Here is a 26,842-nt window from a genome sequence, read left to right on the forward strand (position 1 = left end):
TCCTGCTTACAGAAGTAACAGGCTTGACCTGGGCTGTGATATGAAAAACATCATGAAGGCATGTGGCCCAGAGATTTCTCTCCAACCTGCCTGACACGTTATCCATATATGGTTTCCCTTTGCTTCTGGAGGCATTGGGAACTGTAAGATCACCCACATGAGAGTGCCTGAGAAGGAACGCCTTACTCCCTTTGTCATCTGCCATCTTGGTAGGGATTGCTTACATACCCTGGCAGTTAGCTGAGAGAATGAAGGCAGGTAAGGAAGGATCAGATGGACAATGGGATGGGAGAGGGTGAATGAGACCAGACAGGCCACCTCAAGGGGGTATGTGTGCTCTCCCATGACAAAGGCCAGTTTTGTTCACTCCCTTCATCCGTATGATTACAAGTGGAACTATCCCTATCCTCCCCACCAAAAACCACGAGCTCCCTCTCTCCAGATTGCCCCATTCCTTAGATTCAATACTCTAATTAAGAGTCCAAACAGTTGACCGCATCACATATTCTGGCTTTTTCCTTTTTCAAAGAAGTGAGGCAAGTGTATGGTGTGTGTGTGTGTGTGTGTGTGTGTGTGTGTGTGTACATGCATGCGGGAGGTGTATTACAGACTTCTTCCCTTTATACGCCCCCTAGGCCCTTTCATGGGTCCACCAGTTTGGACCATCCTAGGAACTGCACAGACAAGAGGCAGAGGCCAGGAACCTGTCTCTTATGGGGAGATGATTCCAAGGCGGAGCCAAAGCTGTAGCCATTTGCCCTGTGAAAGGAGCTGCCTCCCCGTCAGATGGGAAGGCCAGGGCTCAGCCACCTCAAACCACCTGGCAGCTCCCTGCATTCCATTCATCAAGTCAGCAGGGCCACAACGGGCACCCGTAAGAAAGGCGCGTCCCTGCTTCTTTCCTCTTAGCTGATGCCCAGAGGGCAGACACTCAGGGTCACAAAGCATATGGGAAGCCAAGGTAGATGGTGAGGCTGGGAAAGGACAGCCTCCTGGGGCCTCAGTTCCATCAATTCTAAAACAAATGAGTTGATCATAGAATTCCTTTCTGGTTCTTAAGTTGTATGATTCTATAAGATGTCTCCATTGTTGGTTTGGCACACATTTTGACGTGTGTGTATGCAGAGACCTATCACATAGGCGTTTACATTAATTCAATTATATAAGTTTTCTCTTGCATACTTAAAATAAAAATGCTGTAAAATTATATTTTGCCTACACATATGCATTATATATTTATACCAACACGATACGGGACAGGGTTATATGCCCAGAACTTTGTATAACTGTACCTTATGGGAGGTTTAAATACTTGCCTAATTTACCTCTGATTGCTCTTGGCTTTAGAACCTAATCCCACAGAAGATGAGATTCCACTGAAATTATTATGTTGCTAGAATGTGCAGAGGGTATAAGGAAAACAACGTGGGTTTGGAGTCAGATTCATTTGGGTTTGAATCCTGCATTTGAATCTCAGCGATGCTATCATTAGATGACATCTTGGACAAGTTCCTTAAGTTCTCCTGACCCCAGTTTCTTCATCATCAAGTAGGAATCAATAATAATACCCATCTCACCGGTATATTATGGAGATTAAATGAAATAGTACATATGACTCTACCATACAGTGTATGTTACTAAGGGACCCAGGATTGCGTATCACTCAGTGTATGATTTATTTGATGTCTACACGGTACAGCCCACATACACTGGCATATCTAGCATTACTGTTTGACAGCCAAATCAAGCACTTTAGTAGCCATTCATACACCGAAAGAAACTGCTCTGATGCATCTCAAAAGACTCCTAGATCATATTTTCCTAATATGAGTTCCAATTCAGCAGAGGATTCTATAGTCATAAATTTGGAACATTCTGTATGTTCTATGCTCCTCCTTGAGAGTCAGAGTATATTGACACATTAGAGGATTTAAGAATTCCTGCAGTAAAAATACCTGTTTAACCTGGGACATGTTATATCCTCTAATACTTACTAGTATTAGACAAGGTTCCCAGAGCCATTACCTTGGTAAATATTTCCAAAGTGCGCAATTTTTGAGAGCCTAGATCACTGTTGGCATGTGTTACCCTACCTTCTAGGAGCCCCTGGCTGGGCAGATAGTTAGTTCTATGCGTATTTCTTTTACCAGCACAATGGAAGTTGGTGTTCCTGGGTACCATTGGCATCAGAATCATCCAGAGTGCTTTATAAAAATGTAGCTTCCTTGGATCCACCCCAAAGCTGAATTAGACAAATGGGTCAGAAGTGTGCACTTTAAATAGGCACTGCAAGCATCAACTCAAGTTTGAGATGCACTGGTAGGTGTTAGGAGTTAAATTTAAGCTGGCAGTGATAAAGAGGCCTCGCCTGCTTCTTGCTCTCGATCTCCAAGTTTGTGGAGCTGATTTACATTTGGTTTAAGGGACAAAAGGGAATCTTTGCCTACCTCTTCGTGTTGGAAGCTCTAGTGAGCAGATTAAAGTCAGTCAGTGTAGTACGGGGTCCTTTAATCTGATGGCTTTCCTGCCCCTGGCCCCCAGAGAACGGGCATCTTCATGTCTACGGGAACTGTTTCTGCCCAAGGGTGGTGTCCCTTGACAAAACTACTCTGTGGCCCGACTCCCCACATAAAGCACTCAGATAAAGGGTGATGTGGAAGGAGAAAAGCAATGAATGGCAGCATGCAGCCTCGGGGATGGAGGTATGGAAAGAAGAGGATGATCTTTAATTATGAGAGGCGCCATATTAGAGGTTTACTCCGCGGGTCAGTGCCCTTGTGCTGTTACTAGTAGTAGTAAGGGTCTCCTTGAAAAGGGAATGGGCCTGAACCCTTGCTCTAACCTTCTGGAAGGCAAACGGGTCTCTCGGGGGACTAGATAAGCCCAGTCTCCAGTCTTACAGTGCAGAGATATCTTCAAGGTCAGGGGCCTCGTGATCCCTCAAGGGTAACCACATGCCTCTGGAGCTAAGCTGGGAGCCTACCTCAAGATGCACCTATCTGCCTCTTGAAGAGACAGATATTCCATTGCTATTGCTTCTGCCTTGCTGCATGAATCGTATGTGCTCTGGTTTCTTGCGAGCTACTTATCTGCATGTGCTCCGTTGTGCATATTCAAACGACAAATCAGTTGCCTTTCTTTCCACACTGATCTCAAGGCAGCTCTGTCTGTTGGCTAGACTTCTAATTCCCTAACAGTAGGAAGGGGAGGTTGAACTTCAGCTGTCTCATTCCAAGCAGGAATTCAGGCTCCTTAAATTATGAGAACGGGGTAAAATCTAACAGTTGGCTCCTGCCAACAGGAGATCTCTAGGGGGAAGTGAGAGAGGAAGGAAGAAGGAGCTTTGGAGGCTGGAGCACACTGAGCTACAGCATTAAGGGTCATGGGGGAAGGGAGTCAGGAAGCCCCTCCTGATGTTGACCTTGCCCCCTCTCTCCTCTTTACTGAGGTGCTTTGCTGAACTTCTGGGAATCTCCCTCCACCTCTTCCCCAAATTTTATCTCCTTTTTCTTCTTCCAGGGAAGAGGGGTAAGTCAACGCAGGAAAGCCATGATACTGAGAGTCATGAGGGAAATCGTGCTACCCAGGCATAACATAATGTGGTACTTAGAGAGCAAGTGGGGCCGGAAGTTGTCTTACTTCCTGTGACTGTACCCTGTGCAGCCCAGTGGGCTGCCCTCCCCACCCCACTTGCCCCCGCCAGTGCTGGACTACTTCCCCTCATCGCAAACACCCGATGTACTTGGAAAACAGCAGTATGTATAACAAATTCAGAAAAGTTGTTGGTGATTTATGGGAGTCTGGTTTCCCTCCGAGGACTTTGTGCTTTGTAAAGTGCAGAGGGAGAGGGGCAGTGGTGGCGCCGAGGGCCCTCAGACCATTCCCCTGCCATTCACCTCTGGCCTCTTCAAATGCCTGTGGAGTAGAATTTCTGGTTGAATCATATGGTTTGGGTTGAGAAAAAGGAGGCTGATAAGCGGGGGAAACAGCAAGATGATTTCGAAATGGCATCATTACAATCTGATCAAATAAACCAAGTGACCTTTCTTTCCAAATAACTATCTCATGAAATTACTCTCAATTCCTCCTCTACCTCACCCTGCACCACACGAGCTAGGTGCTGCCCTTCCGCATTCCACGAGACATATGACAACTGGTCAGCTTCCCGCAGAAAGGAAGGACACGCTCTTCCCTCGTAGCTACTATTTCCCATTTAAGAAAGAAGCATCCGTGTTGCATGTTTCCACCGGTCGTCCTGCATGTGCCCATGACTCTTATCCACTTTCCGTTAGATGCCCTGTGCACCCACCAAGCGGAGCTCAAGTGAGTTTCTGACCACCATTGTGTTCCAGCTGCCCTCCATCTGGCTAGTTCTGCCCTGAGTTTTTCTCTGTTCCTAGGCTATCTGTGACATAGTGACCCATTTTACCTCTGTCTGTTCAGAAGTGGCTGTTGTGGCGGGGAGAGGGATGAATCACTTTGTATCCATAACAATGCAAGCGATCCCCAAACATCAGACACTTTTTACTGTTCAAAGTCCTCGAACAGGCTTTGAAGGAAACTCCACAAAGCAGTTACCTCTGGCTCAACACCTGGGATGATGCTGCCCAACCTGAAATAGAAAACTTGAGAAACTACCTCAGAGCCACTGGAGATACAAGTTTCGAACAGAAAGACCGGGTCGCTCTAACCACTTCAGCATATTTCCTTCCAGCCAAGCAATAAGCCCACGGTACAGCGGAATTCCAGAGACTTCCTGACTTAGCACAAAGCTGCCATTTTGTCATGTCTCCATTTGAGTCCTCCCATTAGTCGGCCTAATGGTACCATAACTAATAAATCAGGTAGAGCCCGGCTGCCTCCTAAAAGATGGATTTGCCTTGATTCTCTGTACCACATGCAAGCAAGCAGTAATTTATACACTGCCTGGAAACCAGTAGCACAAACACTGATAAGTAAATGTTCAGTTGAAGCCGAATTCCCCCTACTCTTCATGAAAGAAACTTGGATGCTGACTCTCAAGTGTCAATCATCTTGAATCATGCTGCTGTCGAATTTAGCTAATGTGCTGTTCAAAGTAGCATCTCCCATTAAGCCAAATGATGCCTTCAGGCACAGTGTTCCTTTAAAATGTTCTACCATATTTGAGTAGAAAATAGATGTGGAAAAATGTTAAGTCTATTTGGACAATTGGCTATATAGCCAGGGTTAAATGTTTGTATTTCACGCTACTATTTTTAATCAAAAGTTCTCAAATAATTACAGCCTAAAGGAAACCGCAGTAAACATTTTAACCAGAAATTTACTCACTGTATTGGATAATTACCGAAGAATAAATAAATAGCATTTATGAAGGGGGAAGAAAGAAGAGTTGACATTGTTCAAAGTTGCCAACTTCCAAGAACAGAATCTCTACCCCACGGCTTCCCTCCATCCTCCAGACCCCTCTTAGCTCCTCTTCCCACCTTACCCAGGAACTCAACCCCCTTCTGCACTTTCCCTCCATTTCTCCCCGTGGAAACCTGCCCAACGGAAAAGATCTGGAAAGTCATTTCCATTACGGTGTACATGACTGATAATCTAAGTGTTACATGTTTTCAGATTATTCACTTATTTTAACGTACTGTGTAACGTTTTAGTCTAAAGAAATAAGCCCTCATGGCAAACTCAGCAGCCAGACCATGGGTGAAAAATGATTTTTGCCAATAAGCGTAGTAGCAATAGAGGAATGCCTCCTCAACCCAAGTGAGATCTTAATAGCACAGAAGTTTTGGAGCTACTAATGTACGCGGAAGAAAACAAAATATTTGACAAGTCCAGTTTTAAAAATATAGTTGTGTTCCAAAAATGTAAGTGGCCTCACTAAATGTAGTCAATACAGTATGTGACATTTGGGTTTTGGAAAAATTAGCAAGAATACATACTGAGAACCTGCTCCCCACACACATTTTTAAAGAGTTTACTATATAGGGGCGCCTGGGTGGCTCAGTCGGTTGAGCTTCCGACTTCGGCTCAGGTCATGATCTCACAGTCTGTGAGTTCGAGCCCCGGGTCGGGCTCTGTGCTGACAGCTCGGAGCCTGGAGCCTGCTTTGGATTCTGTGTCTCCTTCTCTCTGACCCTTCCCCATTCAAGCTCTGTCTCTCTCTGTCTCAAAAATAAATAAACATTTAAAAAAATGTTTTAAAGAGTTTACTATGCAGTCTTACATTAAGGGGATGGAAAAGGAGTAGAGCAGAGAAAGATCCCAGAGGTTCCTGGAGGACCAAAAACTAGAAGACCATGGGACATAAGTCTACTGCTCTCAGGTGCTCCATACATTTGGGGAGGAAGGAACCTGGCGAAAGGCTGTAAAACTAGGTGACTACCACGACACTGGTGACCTTTATTGAGGAGAATTCCAGAAGCCATTGTTCTCCTGATAAAGACCAAACATCTCAAGGCCCTGGGTAATCTGGCCCCTGCCAACTTCTCATGTCCCCGCATCACTTCCCACCCTCGCCCCAGCTCTTTGTGCTCCAGCCAAGGGTCTTTACACTTGCACTCTCCGAGTCTGAAACACTCTTACATTCCCCCGACTGTTCTAGTGAATTCTTGCTCACCCTTCAAAGCGCAGCTCAGTGGTTCTATCCCCTGAGAAGCCAGCGTGATTCCTCAGACTAGACAAAATTTTCTGTTTTCACAACTCCTACTCTTTCCCTCCAAAACCACGTTTCCTACTTTGTAATTATGTGTTCGTGTGACTGCTAACTTGTGCCTGTGTCCCCTACTGCTCTGTGTGTACCACAAAGATGGGCCATCTCTCGTTATTTTACCTTTGTGTTCCCAGGGCCACGTACAGCGTTTGGCACATAACGTGTACTCCATAAATGTTAATCAAAATTTTTTCTCACCATGTGCTATGAACCGAATGTTTGTGTTCCCCACAAAATTTGTATGTTGAAGCCTCATCCCCAGTGTGATGGTATTTACAGGTGAGGCCTCCGGGAGACAATTAAGTCATGAAGGTGGAGCCTTCAGCAATGGGATGAATATCCTTTTAAGAAAAGATCTGTCTCCACCATGTGAAGTGATAGCAAGAAGGCATCTGTGTGCGAACTAGGAAGAGGCCTCTCACTAGACACCAAATTGGCCGGCACTTTGATTTCAGATTTCCCAACCTCTGGAACCGTGAGAAATAAATTTCTGTTGGTTAAGTCATCCAGTCTATGGCATTCTGTTAGAGCAGCTTGAACTAAGACAGCAAGGCAGCTCAGGACAGACAACAAGCTGTGTAGTCTTGAGCACATGGCTTAATTTCTCCAAACCTCAGTTTCATTTCATTGTGGTATAAACGACCCATAACCTCTCTACCATGGCATTAATAATAGCACCCACTTCTGAGGATTGTTTTGGGCATGAAATGAAACAATACATGCATATCATGTCCGGTACGCATTGAGTACAAACACTCAATAAACATTTCTTATTACTGCTGCTACAACTTACCTCCGTGCACCAGCTATCTCATCCATCAGGTGCTGGTTTTGAAGGTTTCTTCTGGTTTCAAACACACGAGGACTCCTAAGTAATCCTAAAAGAAAAGTTCGTCGTCATCTGCATTTGTCAACTTGGCAACTTTAACAATCAATATACTAATCTTTTTGCTCAGTTACAAAACTTCTGCAGGCACCAGCAATGATTCATGAATTTAGGGCATGACCATTAATTTTATGAACTTGCATCACATGTACCAGAACTCCTCTTTTCTTCTCACAAGATTCTAGGAAGTGTGAGGAGGAGGTGATACGGAATGATGAAGCTCCATTTCCATCTGCTGTCCTGAACGGGGGGGTGGGGGGGGCATATTTTAACTTTTGATGATCTGACAACAGGGTAGATATACTGCCCGTATTTGAAAGAGGAAAAAGCCCAGAAAATCAAAAGTAAGATATTCGTATCACACAAGTCAAAATATTAAACAGAGGCCTGTGTGCAACTCTGTGGTTTGCAAACTCTGTCATAGATCTTTCTTGATTTCAACCCACATGTAAGAAGTAATGTTCGTTATCTGGTAATTAACTGCGTACACTGTTTTACTTCCAGTAAAAAACATACTCTATGCTCTTATGTTTAATGGACAGTTTTATGCCCATTTTATGCATGAGGAAGTTGAGGACCTATGAGGGAAGATGATTACCTAAAAATCACACAGCTAATCAGGCATGAGACCCATGCCAAATAAGCCCAAAGGTTTAAGCCTCATGATCAGACACCCCACTTCCCTGTGTTTACCTGCCAAGTCTGTAAGTGTGAGCTGTATTTCATGTTTGTTTCCCATAAATACATCCTTATTGATAATGTCAATAAAGTAAATTTCATCACGCACTTGGAAGGGCTCTGTCTTCACCCTGGCAATGTTTTGCCTTCCAGAAGAACAAAACAATGCACCATAGTTTCCAAGTACCTTTCATTTGTCCCTGGGACCTTTGCTATTTGGATTATACTTCCTCCTTCCCAGACCTTGGCAAATATAATACTTTGGTCCAAATAATTGTGCCTGTAATAAAGACAATTTCAACGGCAAGCACCCTTTCCCCAAACTCCTATGTCTTTTTAGTGCTTTATTTTAGGCTGATCCATACTATCTAAAAATGTTTCAATAATATCTGAAGCTAGAGGAGGGCACAGTGACAAGAAAAAAAATTTATTAAAACCAACAATCAACGTTGGTATAAAGTTTTATAGTTTACCAAGTTGCAAAGCTAAAAGTCATGGGACTTTAAGCAAACCTCGTGAGGTAGCTAAAGCAGGCAGGTCTCATGATTCCCATTTCATAAATGAGGAAAATGAGGTTCATTCAGATTTTTTTTACTTCAAATTCTGTGCTAGAGCTATAGTTACACAAGACTCCTGAGGACTTCATTATTAGTGTTCTTTTTTATGACTCTTACCCTTCAAAATCAGAAGGGCATTTGCCTGATCTTTCATGCTCACGAGCAAGCAAAGAAATCAGAATTGGTATCATTGGCCAAAATTCACTTAAAATAAGTTTATTTATTATTCTCCAGATACGCTTTGGACAAGTTATTTTTAAAACAATTGTGCATCAGTAAAAGTCCATAGGAACAATGAACACTCCATAGACTTCTGGTGGAGAAAGTGAATTCAGAACAGACCTTGATATGCTGTCAAAATGAAACAATGCCTGGGCAAGTTCCATTACTGTTGCACAAACAAAACCAAGGAAATGGGAGAAGAAAGGAGAAAAGTAAAGTATATTTATGTCCTGCAGGGCTGGAGCTTTGGCAGGAAATTCCAAGTGAGAGTTCTCGTCAGTGCTCTACCAGTTGACCCTGGGATTGTGGAACCTTTGCACGGTCAACTCCAACCAGGCATGTGGTTAGCCCGCAGGCTCCAGAGGCTGGAGGGGCCTGGGCCTCCCTTACATTTCCCATGTTCCCCAAAACCTGGCCACTCCGTCTGCAGGGCAGTTTCCTTTCTTGCTCCTACAGGACTTGCACACCTATAATTTAAAGCAGGAAGAGCTGCCTGTCTCCCCCACCCTTTCCACTGCTCCTACATCCATTGTTTACTGAACCCTGTCTAAGTAAATCTTTGATTTTGCATTCGATACCTCTTACCTGGGAATAGATGACTTAGGTAGCTTGAAGAGACAGGCTATGTACCTGACACACAGTAGATATTCTCAAATTGTATTACATAACAATCACTTGGAATGTTCTTCTTCTTTTTTTTTAACGTTTATTTTTGAGAGAGAGAGACAGAGTGTGACCAGGGAAGAGTCAGAGAGGGAGACACAGATACAAAGCAAGCTCTAAGCTCTGAGCTGTCAGTACAGAGCCTGATGTGGGACTCAAACTCACGGACCACGAGATCATGACCTGAGCTGAAGTCGGACTCTTAACCGACTGAGCCACCCAGGCGTCCCTGGAATGCCCATTTCGAATGCAGATTTCTAGGTCCTATCCCTGGAGATTCTGATTTAGTAGGCTTGGGATGGGACCCAATATCTGGATTCTAATCAAACACTCCAGATGATTTTGATGTAGGGGATCTAGGATAGTGCTCTCAGAAATAACATAGCAAGTGCTAAATAACTGAATAAAAGAAAAAATATATCTTGAATGAGTATCACTGGTTGAATAGTGTCTCTCACATTTGCCTTGCCAGAAGAATTATGGGGATACTCATTAAAAATACTGATTCCTAGGCCTACCCCAGACCTAGTATTCACGATTTCCAGAGAAGGCTTCTGGGAATCTAGATTCTTAAATAGGTGCCCCAAATGAATCTTCTGATGAGGCACCTTTGAGGAATACTATCATATACTATGAATTCTGTCATGTCCCCAACACTTACTTTGTGTCTTTTGAAGCAGAGACTTGGGGTGACCACATCCGAGCTCTTATTGTCTTACGGAAATGGCTCCTTCACTGGAGGACCATTTTAGCGCAAATTAGACCTATCAGCCAGACCCCAGACACTACTACTTCCAGTAAATAACCACCCTCAGCACAGAGCCCAACATAAGGCTCAATCCCACGACCCTGGGATCATGACCCGAGCTGAAATCAAGAGTTGGAAGCTCAACCGACTGAGCCACCCAGGCGCCCCTCAGTCTCTACTATTTTAAATGATAGCTTCTCGGTTGTGTAAGCCTAACAGAGCTTGGGAATACTGATGTATTTTCAAGATTCCCCTCTACGTTCCCTCTCTCACCCCTTGATATGAGGCTTGAGAATGCTAACTATGTTCAAGGTAATGCCTGGTAATTTTGCCCAGGTTTGGTTAATATATCTTTCCCTATTTAATCTGTGCATGCTCCATGTCCTAACATCTATTCCTTACCAGACCAGAAGTTTTTAAATGTGCAAGCCTATTGTGCCTGGGGAAAAATGTTGAACTTTTGCCTTTGTAATAAGATATGCTCCAATTACCAACTTTAGCAATTTAATATAGTTGAATAATAACTGAATGAGACACTTTGTCACTCAGTCATTATTCAAGCTCCTACTGGGGGTGGAGTGAGATGTTGCTGGAGGTCAGCCTATTCCCGGGGGAGCTTAGCCGCACAAATCGACTGAGAGATTTTTTTTTTAAAAAACAATGTTACAAAAATGAAAAATTCCAGGAAATAGAAGTCAAACTGCAGATTTTCAAAACACTATAAAAGCTCAAGTTCAATTTTTAAAAACGGCATCATGCTTGGTGTTAATTTATAAGCACAGATACTATGTTGGAGAGATAGAGCAACCACCTGGATAATTCAATCTAAGGAGTGCTTTGTAGGTGGACGGGATCCAGATAGATGAGATCATTTTCACATGGGCTAGAGATACATGAAAATTTCCCCTCACCCTACACTGCATGTTACCTCAGATTCTGAAGACACTCCAGGATTCATTACAAGCTTCAAGCACTTTACCTTGCTTTGATGTGTACCAAGACATTTCTCTTGAAAATGCAAGGTCTCTGTATTTATATGTGAACCCTGAAGAAGCCAAGGATTTTTGTTTATTTTAGTTTTCTTTCTTTCTTTCTTTCTTTCTTTCTTTCTTTCTTTCTTTCTTTCTTTCTTTCAGGGGTACTGTTCCTATATCTAGGACTGAGGCTTCATTTGCCAATGAAGAAACTATCATAGGCAGACTTTGAATTTCTGTACTTAGCGTATATAATGTGTTCTAGAGTCTCATGAAAGTTAATCAGGGAAAATCCAAGTGGCATGGCAGCCTTAGAGAAATAGGGTGTGGTCATTTGGGAAGGCTGCCTCTCCCTCTGGAAAGGCACCTGGTTAAAACGAGGCTGGGTCACAGGGTGTTGGGTCAGTAATGGCTGCCGTAGGGTAGGGATAGACGAAAGCTCTCAGGAAAGATATGGCACTCTTCCAGGGCAGAGGGATCCTGATTCCTGCAGACCCACAGTGCTCATTTTGTATGTGAACATCACTACCAAAGAGGTAATAAAAGTTTCTTGATTTCATATTTCTACAACAAGGCAGGACCTCACTGGCTGTCTAGCCCAGGGATATTTCACTAGAAGATGTAGGATACTTGCAGGAGTTCTGGAAAAAGTTCTGAAAGGTATAGAAAGCCCTGAGAGACAGATACCCCAGCAAAAGAGGACCAGAGATCTCATGGGAGTAGCTCCTCATCATTCACCTCCTCTCCTATCCTTACCCCACTGTATGCCAATCCCTAGGGTTTTATAAGCTCCTGACCAGGTTGAGGGACCAAGCACAGGTCAAAAAACAAAAACAAAAACAAAAACACCCCAGGTCTGGGCTGACAAATTATTTAAGGCATCTCAAGGGGTTTTACAATTATTTATAATCTGTGGCAGTGATACCTACTTTTGTTAACCAAAATTTGTGTCATTTCTGGGGTATCATAAATAGAAATGCTTACAGTCAGGTAAGCATTCACGCAATAGATGGGTTTCCTTGACGGGAGAACTAGCCAAATGATGTATTTCTTGAAAGTCACCAAAGATATCACTCTTACATAGACACAGATAGAAGTTAAAAAACACTTTGCCTAAAGCATATACATTTCTCCATTTTATCCATGCCCTATGAACACAGAGAAAATCCTAGTCTTTGCATCATATTTCAGCTCAGGGAACAGAACTGCTTATCTGAAAAGATGCAGTGGACCTGGCCCGAAGAATATTCAGCTTTTGTCCCAGTGGAATCAAAATCCTCCTTTCCCTCTCATGGTCCACCTTGAACTGGTTTTTAGAGAGAAACAGATTGATTGCCCTATAGTGGAGATGGCAAGAGAAACTCTAAGCCACATATTGGTAAATGCGAAGCCTCCATCAGCATCATATGCCCCTTTGGAAGCAAAGGGAATGATCTTGGTTATGGTCTTCAGTTGTGTCCAAGCTATGGCCTTACCTGACTACTCATCTTCCCTCATTTGAGCCTGATCTGATGGCCACACCCCATCTCTACATCAACACCAGCTCAAGTTCCTCCTTCGGACCGACTCCTTCTTGCTATGCCAAGGGCCACTCTTAGCCTCTGTTTCTTATTTTATCAGCTTTAGTCTACCAAGTCTTAGTCTAAGCTGCCATAGTGGATTATTCAAGCTGAACACATATATGTCTGCTAGCTCAACCGAGACCCATGCACATCAGGAAGACCTAACCTCGTCCGAGGCCCTTGCTCTGGCTCAGTGCCTCTGGCATCTGTTGCACAACTGGGCACTACGGGAAGCATGGTTGCCATCCACAAAGACCAAGATGGAAAATATAAGCCATTCATTTGGCAACAATGTTGGCATCTTCTTTAATTCATGCTGCCAAGCCCTGACCAGAAAGATCTTGGCCTGTTTATTGCCCAATGCAGTCAGTCCAGACTCAAGGCGGCTCGTCATGGTGAGTAGAGCCAGGTCATGGTGGGCAGAGCCAGCTCTAATGAGATTTATACACTAAAGAAAAGGAAAAGAGAAGGTGATCCAGACTCCATATCAGCCTGTGCCCACCAGACCCAAGCTAGAGGAAAATCTAGAAAACTTCATGAAACTAAACAGGAAAAGTTTTTTTTTTTAATTATTATTATTTAGAAAATGACCAAAAATATTCTCCTCTTTAAATATTTTGATTTGGTTTTCACAGGAAAACCTGGATATGTTTTCTGCCCATATAAAGCTTGTGTGACCTTTTCCAGGAATAATGGAAAGAGTAAGATAGACGTGGAAAAGTAAGCAACTGGAGTAGGGGACATGTTACAATATAGAGAAGAGCTGTGCCACTGCTGCCTACAGAGTGATAATCCTATGTCCCAAGTGATCTTGAAAGCACCTTAAAGAAGCCAGGGAGAAAAGTAAGCACTTGCAAATACATTTCTCTCATTTTATCCTCTCCCCAAATCTTTCAAGTTAAGTGTTATTTCCCCTGTTTTGCCAATAAGGAAACTGAGGCAGTCTCACAGAAGTGAAAGCGTTGCTCAAGTTTGCAAAACTAACAAGTGGTTGTGTTGGGAGATGAGCCCAGTCTACCAGACACCAAGGCTCATAACTGCCTCCAATTAAGGACTGTCATTAACTTAGACAACTGTCTTCTCCCCGAAGCATACGCTGAAAGAAGTTTACCAACATTCCAAGACAATGTCATCAGGGAGAGCATGGTCAAGTTACCATTGAAGGAGTCCTTCCAGTACGTTTCCCAAAACTAATACTGGAAGTGTTGGAAGGTGAGTTTGGTAATTGGTTGACTTTTAATAGATGATTTATTTTAAGCTGCCTGGCCTGATGATGCAACAAGGAAGGGAATGAGCTTGGTTTGCAGACAGATTTCTGATCTTCTGGGAAGTGTTTCTGCTTTAATAAGCTTTGACTCTCAAAGGAAATTCCTAAGGACACTCAGTCACCTGGCTGAGCTGCCAGGTCTGTAAATACACACCTGCCCATGTGCACACAAATGTACCAGAATAGATAATTCTGTAGTGAGGGCAGTGCTGCTTTCATCAGGGAGCAGTCTATTGTAAATAGCAAGGAGAAGACTGTTGGGAGGAAATGTTTTTTTTTCTTTTAACTTGGGTCCAGTGATTGGAAACTGCAAATTAATGACCACAGATAGATTAACAGGAGAAGAGACAAGGTTTGCTTATGTCTACGCGTGGTACTACTCAGTGATGGGTAACTCAGTGATGGGTAACTCACTCAACAGCCAAGGATAAGAAGAGGCTTTGGGCGGGGGGGAGGGGACTTTTTGATGCCAGTGGGAATGGGCAGTCTGTCTCTAAGGCAGCTGAATTCACAGCAAACTCCCATTAGAGGGGGGTTAATGGCAGGTGTATACTGTGGAGGCTCTGCTTCAGTCAGATAAGAGGAGTTAAAATAAGATTTATTTCTGTATCTTTTTTAGCTCAAAGGTTTTCACTTTAAAATCACCTCTGGAAGTCTGAATGGCTCCCCACATTCTCCCCATCTGAAACTTCCCTAGAAGTTTCATAAAGGAGGAGGAGGAGAAGAAGAAGAAGAAGAAGAAGAAGAAGAAGAAGAAGAAGAAAAAGCAGCAGCAGCAGCAGCAGCAGCTAGGTTGATTGCTGTGGAGAAAGACTCTAATTAAAGATTCCAGGCAAGGTATACAGAGGGAAAGAAAAACAAACACAGAATAATGGTTGGAGCAGACTATGAACGCAGGTTCTGAGTCAAGAGGGGAGCCAGTCAAGATTTCTAGGTGTTGGGTTCAAAGCATCTTTAGTGAGGATGATAATGTAATTGTCATGGTTACTTCCTGGAGCAAAGCATGCCAGATGTAGGTGTCCTGGTGTTTATGAGCAGCCTCCGTTGTTGGGGTGATAAATGCTTACAAGTTATATCAAGGTGTCCAGCTTCAGCTTGCAGGGAGGGCTTCAGGAAAAAGGCAGTTTTAATTCCCAGTGATACCAAGTCAGAACGGGGGGGGGGGGGGATTGCAATCATTAATCACCAAGAAAATAAGCAAGACAGCAGGGTACAGTTTGCAAAGAGGTGAAAAACAGCTCAAAAACAATGAACAAGACCCAAACCTGATAACACAGAAAGGTGGGTTACTATTTTTCATTGAAACGTAAAATGTTTCTCTACCATCTTAATCAAAGATAATCAAAGTAAGATTCCCCTATCTTAATCAAAGATAATCAAAGTAAGATTAGTCATGTTGACAAAATAAGCCTAGACTCATCAAAGTTGGCCTGATCATTTACATAAATGCAGCAAGGGTGAGTGGTAATTGACCACATAGGCCTTTTTATGTTTGCTTTATTGGAACTATTGTAAGGAACCTCAGATTAGACTTTTAAATCCCTCTTAATGCTTATAAGCCAAGCCAAGAACTTACGAGACTTCATTTGTAGTACCTATAGATTTGGATGATTTCCTCTTTTCTTGAGATCCCCCAAATATTCTAAAGTTCCTGGGCCTGCCAAAGAGTGACATTCTGTACTCATCTATAAGACTAGGAAAACTATAAACCAGGTAACAGGCCAGTTTTTTCAAGAGGACTTTGTAAACATTGACTCCATAAAGCCAATCGTAATTCCTTAATGTCTAGTCATATCTGATTCTATCATACTATTCGCAAATATGACATTTCAGCCAAAGCCTTGGTGATAAAACCAATTTTCTCAATTACGTCCTGTTATAAGGAGAACAAATTCTTATTGAACTTTCAAAAAATTATATTGCAATGAAAATAAGAATATGCAATAAGAGTTTCTGAATTCTGTAGGGAGAAAAAGAAAAATGTTTCACTTTAATTTACAAGAATACAACCTACTAAATTATGAATTACAAATGACTTACGAGAAAAGAGAAAACATCTAGAAAATAGAAAAGAGAAATTATAGCCAGAAAATAAAACATTAAAGAATCAGCAGTGGTTCCAAACAAAACTATAAAAATTATAATCATTCTTCATCTGTTCATTCAGTCCCATGTAATTAATTCTTGTTCTGCTTGATCTTGGGTTAGAAATTTGATGAACTCATCAGCTTGTCCCCTAGAGTTCTGGAAATCCTCACTTATTCTAGAGCTATGTTCTCCAAGTTATTTAAGCAATGCCATGAGAAACCTGTATCCCAGAGTACCTGTTACAGACCTTTCTATGGTTCTCTGAGATATCCCTTTTGTTGAACACAAAGTATTCTAGCTTGTAACTAACTGTAAGAGTCTTAGGAAAGCACCAGAATACAACAATAACTATCTGTGAATGACAAAAAAATTTAAATGACCATTGTTAAAGTTTGACAAAAGTTCACTATAAAAAAATAGTGCAGTTGACAAAGAAATTTGGTTGTTTATGTGACATACAAATTTTTAGGATAATGACTGGAATTATGGCTCATAACATTATATCAAGATATATCATGGATATGGAGGGCATTAACAGCTTTCTAGGAAGTTAGTTTATATCTCTTTTAATAAGGTAAGAGGAAAAATCCTTTGAGATTTTCCAGGGACTCTCTGAAAAGTCTCACTGTCAATTTGAGGTCAAGGAGACTTCCTTTAGAATTCGATTTTAGGAAGTAGTCCAAAATGTCAAAGGTTTGAACATCTGATTAAACAAGATCACAGGTCAGTTTTTTGAGGGGGGAGAAAAAGAGACTTGGGCTTCTAAAATAATCAAAGACGTATTAAAGCCCTGGAAATTATTTCAATAAAACACAGAATCTGTTTCCTAGGTAGGTTATTTAAAAGGTAAAGGATCAAAGGGGCACATGCACCCCATTGTATACAGCAGGGCTATCAATAATAGCCAAAATATGGAAAGAGCCCAAATGCCCTTCCACTGATGAATGGATAAAGAAGATGTGGAATGGGGCACCTGGGTGGCTCAGTTGGTTGAGCGTCTGACGTCGACTCAGGTCATGATCTCGTTGTTCCCAAGTGTGAGCCCCGTGTTGCACTCTGTGCTGACACCTCAGAGCCTGGAGCCTGTTTCACATCCTGTGTCGCCCTCTCTCTCTCTCTCTCTGCCCCTTCCACACTCATGCTCTGTCTCTCTCTCTCTCAAAAATAAATAAACATTTAACAAATTAAAAAAAAAAGAAGAAGACTTACACAATGAAATACTACTCAGCGATCAAAAAGAATGATATCTTGCCACTTGCAACAACATGGATGGAACTAGAGTGCATTATGCTAAACGAAGTAAGTCAGAGAAAGAGAAATATCATATGATTTCACTCATATGTGGAATTTAAGAAACACAACACATGGACATAGGGGAAGGGACGCAAAAATAAGATAAAAACAGAGAGTGAGACAAACCATAAGAAATTCTTAAACACAGAGAACAAACAGGGTTGCTGGTGACATGGTGGGTAGGGTATGGGGTAAATGGGTGACGGGCATTAAGGAGGGCACTTGTTGGGATGAGCACTGGGTGTCGTATGTAAGTGATGAATCACTAAATTCTACCCCTGAAACCATTATTACACTAGATGTTAACCAGGTTGGATTTAAATAAATAATTTTTTTAAAAAAGGTAAAAGAAACCTTTCACAATCTCTTATTAAGAATAGACCAATAGTCCGACAAAGTTCGTCTTTTTAAGAGAGAGAAAACCAAATTCTGGCTTTGCACTGGTACCTACTGATTTTAAAATTCATTTTAAACCTTATAATAAATCCATTCAATCTTAGCCAGCTTGACCACATGAGATATGATTCTCTCTCTGTGCGCTGTCCCAACCTTCAGTCCCCAACCCTTTACATCTTTCTGAATCCATTCATGTTTTTGTCCCTCACTTTTACCTTTCTCATTCGGAAACAATCTTTAAACAATGACTTTAGGACAGAATTACTTTTTTCTCCTTAACAAAAACAATCTGATATTCCTTAATACTTGGCATTCAGAGTTTTTATTTCTTCAACCTTACTGTTTCTTGTAGCTTAATTTACATATATTGATTATACTTTTCAATCCTTAATAACTTTTATTTTGCAGAGAAAACTAAGAAGTAGACTAATGTAAACTGTCATATACCAGCATTGTGTAGTTAAATTAGAATACTTATCAACATATTATCTCACAATTTCTAGAGGCATATGTTTCCTCATAGTATAATTTCTCAATGTGACAAAAAGATCATGTTTATTAATAGACTCAAATATCTTTAATCTCTCTGCATAAATAAGAAGCCCAAAGTAGATAAACTTAAAGTTATGTTCAGTAACTAATGGCTCGGCATTTTATCTTATCTAAAAATGATGTAGATATTCAATGAATATCTGTCATTTAACAAAACTTAGGATAGCTTTAAGGTTTCAAACTACCAAAAAGATTTCGGAAACTACCTCTAAGCAGTTATACACTGAAACATAATTATGATTGGACTGAAGGTTATAAGAGCAATGATTAAATTTGATTAAAGTCAAATCTGTAAAGTTTTACACTCCTCAACATCTAATAAATATATTAGCGTATTTAATTAATAAACTCAAGTAGCCTAAAAATACATGCTTGCATCATAGGGCTGTTAACTCAGAAGACACAGTTGTTTTCGTTAAGCCAGCAATATTAAACTGATGTTATTTACCAAAGAGTTACCCAAATGATGTGAACTTGAAAAATACTTGGATTCGTTTCTGTGTTTCTCAGTTTTAGGAATATTTAATTTATTTAAGTATTTCTTTTTCTCCAAGCCAATTAAAACAGAACTCTTTTAAGGAATTTTATAAATGAATTTGGCATACCCTCCAGAGGCAAGAAAATACGACATTATGTAACATGCATACCTAGGCATGCGTAAGCTAATACACAGATACAAATAGAGACCTTATAGCACACAGACATTCAAAAACTCACTAGTTCATACAAGAGTTCGTTTTCATCTTTGCCCCACTTTTTATTCAAACTACGTTTCTGTGTGGAATGTTATTTGTCCAATATAAGGGCTAAAGCTTTTTCTTAATATTTGTGGGACAGATCTTCAAGTTCTTTCTCGCCGCCGTGATGTGTAATCACACAGAGGCTGTGCACAGTTCAGCCTCAGGTGACTGTTTCAATGGACTGAGACGTTACTTTTGAGAGGCTGGGTGTGCTGAGGAAATGGCAGTGTGGGTTTGCTAAGGGGGAACAGTGGTCTTATCAGGAGAAGAAATAAATTTCTCACATTTTATGACAGGAAGCAGTAGTACAAGTAGAAGAAAGCACCCCTCGGCTGACAGCCAGAGTTATTTCCTCAGATGTTTGTGTTTGAGGGAGATGGCTTTCAGGTCTCTGAGAAGACAGTTCTGGGGTGTAGAAGATTTGCATTCTCAAAGAGGGAGGAGAAGGATGTAACCTTTGCAAGTAACTTCTCTGGGGGCACCTGGGTAGCTCAGTCCCTTGAGCATCCCACTGTTGGTTTCAGCTCAGGTCGGATCCCAGGGTCGTGGACTGAGCCCCGCCTCGGACTACGCTCTAAGCACGGAGCCTGCTTGAGATTCTCTTTCCCTCTGCTCCCCTCCCTTTGCCCCTCTCCCTCACTTGTGCTCTCTCTCTCTAAAATTAAAATAATAATAATAATAATAATAATAACAGAGCTGACACTTCAGAGCCTGGAGCCTGCTTCCTATTTTGTGTCTCCCTCTGTCTCTCTGCCCCTCCCCTGCTTGTACTCTGTCTCTTAAAAATAAATTAAAATGTTTAAAAAAATTTAATTTTGTTAGGGCGCCTGGGTGGCTCATTCGATTCGGCGTCTGACTTCAGCTCAGGTCACGATCTTGTGGTCCGTGAGTTCTAGCCCCATGTCGAGCTCTGTGCTGAGAGCTCAGAGCCTGGAGCCTGCTTCGGATTCTGTGTCTCCCTCTCTCTCTGTGCCCCTCTCCCGCTCATGCTCTGTCTCTCTCTTAAAAATAAATAAACATTAAAAAAATTAATTTTGTGAAGGGAGTCTTTTAAGCTAGCTGATCTTTTCTGGTGTCCTTCTTTGGGTATGATCTTCCCATACTGGTAATAGGATATTTGTTTAAGGTGAGAGCTCTTTAAAAATCTTCTCAAATACAAAAGCTTTTCTAAACCAAAGGATCTGCTCTCCGGCCAACGGTGATTTAAGATCTCGAAAGGGATACTTGTTTCAAAGTGTGACTCAAAGCCAATAAGCCTTTCTATGACTTGGCCATGGACACAAGAGGCATCCCCCAAAAAGTGGGGAAGATGAAGCCCCACGATCCAAAGTCACTTCCGATGCTAGCCAAAGAGAAAGAAAGCAAAGAAGCTCATTCCAACAGGTGATGAGGATGGTGTTTGTGTAAACTCGTGTCTCCAATTCCGCAGCCCCCCAAAGTGAGATGCCTCCAACCATAGACGTTCCTGTCTGTCACACCAGGCAGACGATGCTGGAATGGGACCTCCCCGCACTAGCAAGGCAATGTAGAAACAGAGGAGGAGGCATTATGGACCAAGACCCTTTATTTGGATTTAAGACAAGCCCTCTAACAGCCAGCAATGGTTAGTCGGACACCAGCAGCAAAGGGGGTACCCACTCTTATTCTTGCCTGCAGACCACAGATTCCCATGCCTCCAACCTAAAAGCCTCTTTTGAGCACAGCTCCAAAAATGTGCACTCCCAGGCCGACAGAAAACCAGACAGTGAATGCTCTCCCTAGATGCAAACCAAGCAAGCTCTCAGGACACAAAACAAGACACACGGGACACAACAGCCATCCCCTCGAGGGAAAGGACCTAAGAGCACTCAAACCAAGAGCCACAACATACAAGGAGCTAGTTTGTGTGGTTTCTCCTGCTAATTTGAGTCTTGGCAAGAAAAGAAACGGAGCGACGCTTATTGCTCAACCAGACCCTGAGCACCAGTAGGGAAATTTACCCGTCTGCTGGGTCAGAGGTCCTCAGATCGCAGCAGCAGTCTCTGACCACCACTGAAACTGTCAGAGGAAAACTTTTCTTCTTCTAACTTGTGTCTAGTCATTGGGGGCCTGCAAATTAACTGACAATAGATAATCAGGAGAAAAGATGAGGATAATCTATGCACGCAGGTGGAAATGCTCAGTGATGAGAAATCCACTCAATAGCCGGAGATAAAAAGGTTCATGCAGCAAAATTTCACAAAGGGGTGGTAGTGGTGGTGCCCAGGGCTTTAATATGAAGGCATGAAGGTTCTGCTGTGCCTTTTGGTGCTACTGGGAATGGGCAATCTGTCCCCATGGCAGCTGAATTCGCAGGAAACTCCCCGGGAGGGGGATTAACGGTAGTTGTATTTTCTGGAGGCTCTGCTGTAGCCAGATAACGGCAATTTAGATAAGATTTCTTTCTGCATCTGCTTTAGCTAAAATGTTTGGTCTTTGACATTATCTTTATAGCAACCCTGGGGGTCTGAGTGGGTGCCTGCAAGATTTAAGACTCATATCATTACAAGAACTTTAAAAAATGAAAACTTCCTGGGTCCTTCCTGAAGCAAGTTTTAAGACAGGCAGTATTTCTGTGATGGGCTTGAGAGCTTTGGGAAGGTTCACTGAGGCTCCTGGTGACAGAGACTTTGCTGCCTCATACAAAGGCACTGTGGGGTCATCAATACAGTCTCCACACAGGCTGAGATCATCCTGGGCCTCATTTCAACAATGTAAGTGTTGGCTCCTATGCCCACAGTGAGGGCTGGTATTTCACTTCCTTAAGTCCTCAAGATCCAAGGCCATTACTTGTCTTCAAAAAATTATTGCGCAATATCTCAAGACTTAAGTAATACCAGTTTTTGAACTGTTTGTATATATATATTGGTTTTGCCTTTTACCCACCACAAGCAGGAAAAGTAGACTATTTATATTTTGGGGTCACAAATTGATCTTATAACCGCAAACACACACACTTCCAAGGAAATACTGTTATCAGTGGAAATCTCTAGAAGAAAAGGTGAAGTTCAAAGTACTAATTTCAATATTCTCTATTACTTTGAATTCATGCTATTTGGCTGCAAAGAGAACACACTTCCTGTTTGTGAAAGCCGTGTTCACAACTTCAGCAACTCTGCAGTTATTAAGATAGCTAAGGAGGACATGTCCTCAAAAAACCGTGGTCTCAAATTCATCAATTCAAACTGCTTGTACAGAACACGAAGTGTAGAAATTAAAGATAAATGAACCACCAGGTGATCTTTTTTTAGGAGACAGCAAGCCCCATAAAAGAAAGGCAGGTATATGTCTATAAGGTAGACTCTCAGGATGAAATTTCTTAAGGATAGGGACCATGATTAGAGTTCACAAACTTGCAGGGACACCAGAAATCAATAGCAATGAAGGATAACAATGCAGACTTAATGGTTCAGAGTTTGGGAAACTTCTTCATAGAACTGATTTAGATATTACTAATTAGTGGTACAAGTCCTGGCTCTTCAAAATATTATCAAAATAACTTATTGTTACTAGATAATGCCTTCTTGGGGGAGGGAGATTGCCCTGTACATTGTAGAATGTTTCACAGCAATCTTGACCTACACCCTCTAGCACCCCAGTCATGACTATCAAAAATGTCTTGTTCCCTGGGAGGGAAAATCGGACCCAGTTGAGAGCCACTGTTTAACAGGTAACAGAGAACACTACTTTGACGGTCTTAGCAGGGGCTTAGAACGGGGAGGTCAAGGTTGAGAACATTTTCAGATTGTGAAGTCTGGTTCTTTCAATGGGTGTCTTTCAGTGAAGGGGTTGGGAGGTCTGGTTAGGGTTGGGTGAGGATGGTAATACAATCCTTAGGATTAGTGAACTTAACAAGGTGAAGATTTTGAGGTGAGGGCTTTGAAAATGCTCAAATTGATGTAAAATTATCCTGTGATCTTTTCAATCAGTGGGTCTCTGGGGAAGTTCCTGGAATGAACAATAAAGTTATTTGTAACTATTACCTTCCTGGGCCATAGCTTTCTGGAACACTAAACTTAGGCTGATGAGCACCCTAGAATAGTAAAGCCATGTCAGTGTAGACTGTATGGATTTAAATGGCTTGGGTCCTTGGTGGATTTTGTTAAGTTTCCTGTTTTTTCCTCCCTCAGGCTGCTACCTGCCTTTTTGCCTACGATTACCGCATTCAGAAAGAGCCAATACGGAAGAGACCACAGAGGCAAAGGTGAAGTCCCTGCGAGGGCTTCACCCTGGTTTCACTACACTACTAGCTATGTGACCTGGCTGAGCCACACCCTCGCTTGAAACCTCGGTTTCTCCATCAACATATTAAAGTTAATAATAGTATCACTCCATCCGGTTGTGGCAGAGTTTGAATGAAATAATATATGTCTAGTGCTGTGAGCTTAACATGCATCCAGTGGGTGTAAACCAACTATGCAAAACTGTGAAGAAATACCACAGCAGCTGTATACCTATGCGTGGACCATCATGCTTTGGGGTCCTCCCTCATCGTCTTTCCCATGAGTTCTAAGAAAAGCCTGAGTTTAAAAATCAGCTGACATGCTCTCTCTGCACCCTGGAAATACCAGAGTGAGAGTGGCTAAGTGTTCTAAATTCCTCTACCCGTATTCTTAACTGAGCATGCTCTTTGGTCACCGTGAAAATGTGTGGGGTGACTTAGGCTATAGTTTAGTAATGTCACTGCTATGAAAGTTGATGAACTTGAGGAAGGTTCAAAGCTACTTTTCTGAAACTCATCCGCTAGAATATTCATCTGATCTATTCCCCATGGTATGTTTTATTCACTTATTTTTTTTTTTTACTTTTATTTATTTTTTTTCTCCACGGTATGTTTTATTTTAAAAAATTTTTTTTTTCAACGTTTATTTATTTTTGGGACAGAGAGAGACAGAGCATGAACGGGGGAGGGGCAGAGAGAGAGGGAGACACAGAATCGGAAACAGGCTCCAGGCTCTGAGCCATCAGCCCAGAGCCTGACGCGGGGCTCGAACTCACAGACCGCGAGATCGTGACCTGGCTGAAGTCGGACGCTTAACCGACTGCGCCACCCAGGCACCCCACTCCACGGTATGTTTTAAAGACAACACCTTGCTTTAATAGCGATGACCTTGAGTCTAGGACACTGTAGACTTCTACTCTTTGTTCTCTCAATTCTGAAACAGGTCATATGCTACAAGTGGGAGACTCACTTGTACTGTGCCACGTGCAGACTGAGGCACTTCATATAATTTTCTCATTCAATTCTCACTCTATAAGATAAATACCGTGATAGGAAATCTGATACTCATAGAGTCAAAGTAACTTGCTGAGGAGAACCCACTGATACATGGATGGAGGCAGGATTTAAGCCTATGTCTACTGGGCTCCAAAGTTGGTAATTCCTGTTCTACAGCATGTACTACACCCTATACATCTCTTTCCCAAAACAACAACAAACCAAAAAACCCAAAGATATCAAACACATCCTAGTCATGGTTTTACAGAGCCTGGGTCCCCGTACAGTATTTGACCAGATTTACCGTTTTCTGGAATGTTGGCAAGGAATGGACCATCTGGCAAAGTGCTAGATCTAAGCTGACCATTGGAGGACTGAAATAACTGAACACCAGCCTGAGGGAACCATAATGTTAGTCAAGTAGCATAATCTTAACAGAGGAATGACATAGATCCAGCCCACTGGTTGACAATTAATTGCTATCAATGGGACCGGGAGGGGGAAAAAGCCCTATACATCCTCCTATCCCCCAGTGCATTTTGAGGGCTATAAATGTTTGGCAAAGAAATATTAAAATAGCAAAGATTATCAAGGCACCTGGACGGCTCATTAGGTTAAACACCCAACTCTTGATTTCAGCACAGGTCACCATCTCATGGTTTGTGAGTTTGAGCTTTGTGTCTGGCTCCATGCTGAGGGCATGGAACCTGCTTGGGATTCTCTCTCTGCCTGTCTCTGCCCCTCCCCTGCTTGTGTATGTGTGTGCTCTCTCTCTCTCTCTCTCTCTCTCTCTCTCAAAATAAATAAATAAGCATTAAAAAAAGGTTATCAGCAAAATGATAATAAATTAGGGAATTTCACTAGATAACAATGTTATTGAGGAGTGACACTGGAACGAAATATCTTCAAGCAAAGTATCTTCAAGAGTAGTTTTTCTGGGGTAGTGCCTTTTCTTTTTTTCTGGCGATAGTGATGTTATTGTTTTCAGGAAAGGTGATTTAGTAAATGAGCAATTAATGCAACTCGAGTTTTAGATCTCCATAAGTTGTTTTTTTTTTTTTTAAGCATGAATCAGAATTTTTTATTCTAACTCAGCTCTGCCAATTTTATCTGTGTGACTCTGTGCAAGTAACCTAATCTCTCTGGGCCTCAATTCTCTCCTCTATAAGAAAGAAGGTTTGGATATATGATGTGGAGCAGGACCCTTCCTGATCTTGAGTCAAACTGATTCAAAAAGTAGATGTTATTAACGGACTAGTGCCCTCTGCAGGCAACTTGTTCCGAATGTGAGAACCCATTAAAGGGAATGTTAGCAAAATTCTCGTGGTGTATTTAACATTGTGGCTTAGTGTCCAACAATTGTATTTTGTTATCCAATAAACCACGGTTGTGAAGCAATTAAGTTTTCAGATTTTGTTTAGATCTCATTTCACAGATAAGGAACATGAGGACTATCATAGCTGGGAACTTTTCCAATCCCTTCAGAGTAGGGTTGGGGCTTGAATACAAGTCTCTTGATACTCTGTTCAATGGTGTCCAGTGGTGACCTTTCCAATCTTTTACAGATGTCTTCAAAATGCTCTTTCCTCCCCTTGTCAGGTAGCACTGGAACTCAGCATTTTCTAAATATTCTGTGTACTTACTACCTTTAAGAGTTGATGAACTCTGGATTTTTCCGTTAGAGCAGGAAACGGCTGCTTCACCATTGCCTGGTAATTAAGTGAGCACCTTGTTGTAAAGTTGCTTTCTTGCAACTCTTCTTGCTACTGACGGGGAGGTCGTTTACTGACATTGCCAGCAGAAAATGTATGCATGCTCAATATCGGATTGATTCACTTTCAGTTCAAGGACTGCTAAAAATTTTAATCCTTCCTGCTGAGACCAATTCAGAAGTTGGGACACACTCTTCATTGCTAAGGTGGAGGACACAGAAAAAATGTCCTGGACAGCTTTCAGTAAAAATCTGAGTCTGTGTAAGCCTGCTTTAAATATTTTTAAAATTAACTCACATTTCAGTTTTTACTATTTCACAAGTGATGTTTGTGCCTTATAGAAAGTTATAAATTCAGATAAAGAAAAATAAGAAAATTACAGCACCATATTCCTACCACCCACCAATTACCACTGTTAACACACCTGTGCATATATCCTGAAAGCTGTTTCTGTGCTTTGATGGGGTTCAGGGATATTGAGGCAGAATGTACCATTTTGGCATGCGGCTTATTTGAACTAAAGGCATTCAAGACCTAACACACTCAAGAAGAGCTTTTTAGGGTCGCCTCAGTG

At 41.9% G+C, this 26,842-nt stretch overlaps 1 long non-coding RNA gene across 1 annotated transcript in view; it reads right to left on the bottom strand.

Moving 5' to 3' along the window:
* LOC122489655 overlaps positions 1-26,842 on the bottom strand; it is a 53,216-nt gene that overhangs the window by 10,625 nt on the left and 15,749 nt on the right. Inside the window, exon 2 of the long non-coding RNA XR_006298966.1 lies at positions 7,488-7,572. This is a non-coding gene — a long non-coding RNA (uncharacterized LOC122489655). The remainder of the gene's footprint in view (positions 1-7,487; positions 7,573-26,842) is intronic.

Source organism: Prionailurus bengalensis, chromosome A1 (genome assembly GCF_016509475.1).
Source record: "Prionailurus bengalensis isolate Pbe53 chromosome A1, Fcat_Pben_1.1_paternal_pri, whole genome shotgun sequence".
NCBI classification, from domain to species: Eukaryota; Metazoa; Chordata; class Mammalia; order Carnivora; family Felidae; genus Prionailurus; species Prionailurus bengalensis.